Consider the following 1,496-nt stretch of genomic DNA (forward strand, 5'->3'; position numbering starts at 1 on the left):
CCAACTGATTGAGAAAGCAGTGGAGGATAAAAGATGAAAACCGATAAGATTGTCGAGAGGTGGTCCACATCTATCTCACATTTGCTTCGCAGATGATCTAATCCTATTTGCAGAGGCATTGGTCACGCAGATTCGAGTGATCAGGAAAGTGTTGGAGAAGTTTTGTAAAGCCTCTGGTCAGAAAATAAGCCTCCAGAAATCAAAGATTTTCTTTTCTAATAATGTCTCTTGAGGAAGAGAAGAGAGAATAAGCAAAGAAAGTGGTATTGCATCAACAAAGGAGCTGGGAAAATACTTGGGGATGCCGATACTACAGAAAAAATTAATAAAGATACTTTTGGGGAGGTACTGGAGAAAGTAGCTTCACGGCTAGCAGGATGGAAGAAACAAACATTAAGACTTGCAGGAAGGGTAACATTAACAAAGTCGGTTCTGTCATCAATCCCGGTGCATACGATGAGTACGATTAGCATGCCAGTTGGTATACTGGAGAAGCTTGATAGCCTAGCGACGAGCTTTGTGTGGGGAAGTGGATAACACTTAGTCTCTTGGGATAAAATATGCAAACCGAAGGCGGCTGGAGGTTTGGGGATCAGGGTGTCGAGAGATATGAACAAAGCCTTGTTAGCTAAAGTGGGATGGCGTCTGTTACACGATACTGAGAGCTTATGGGCCAAAGTTTTACGAAGTAAGTACGGTGTGGACGAAGTAAGTACAGTGTGGGGGACATACATGACACAAATTGGATGGTAGGGAGTAGCTCTAGCTCGTCAACATGGAAAAGTGTGGTGATGGGGATAAGAGAAGTGGTTCTTGTGGGCCATAGCTGGATCACTGGTAATGGGAGAAATATCAGGTTCTGGACGGATAGTTGGATAGCAGGCCAACCACTCATGACTGAAGTGATTGCAGGGCTTCCAGAAGGATATGAAGATATAACAGTTAGAGATATGTGGGGGGGAAGGTGGAGGTTGGGATTTTGATAGAATTACCCGGTTGGTAACAGCTGAGACGAGAGAAGACTAGAGCTTGTGGCAGTAGTAGTGGATACTGTTACTGGAGCAAAGGACCGTTTGGCATGGGGGCAGACTCCGAATGGGCAGTTTACGGTGAAGTCTGCATACGCCTTGCTTACAAGAGATGAGAATCCAAGACCGCAGATGGGGAGTTTCTTTCGATCTATGTGGCGCGTTGTAGCACCTGAGAGAGTTCGAATGTTTCTCTGGCTAGTGGAAAACCAAGCAATCATGACGAATGCAGAGAGACATAGAAGGCACCTGACTGGGACTGACTTATGCCAGGTCTGCAGAGGAGGAATTGAGACTATAATACATGTGTTACGTGATTGTCCTGCGATAAAAGGTATATGGGAGAGATTTGTTCCGAGAACGAGAAGGGATGCTTTCTTCAGAATGCAGTTACTGGAATGGTTATATAAGAACCTATGTGACAACAATGCAGGTGGTGGTATTCTGTGGGCTAGGCTACTATATTCG

The sequence above is a fragment of the Brassica oleracea genome, chromosome C4 (assembly GCF_000695525.1).
Source record: "Brassica oleracea var. oleracea cultivar TO1000 chromosome C4, BOL, whole genome shotgun sequence".
Lineage (NCBI taxonomy): Eukaryota > Viridiplantae > Streptophyta > Magnoliopsida > Brassicales > Brassicaceae > Brassica > Brassica oleracea.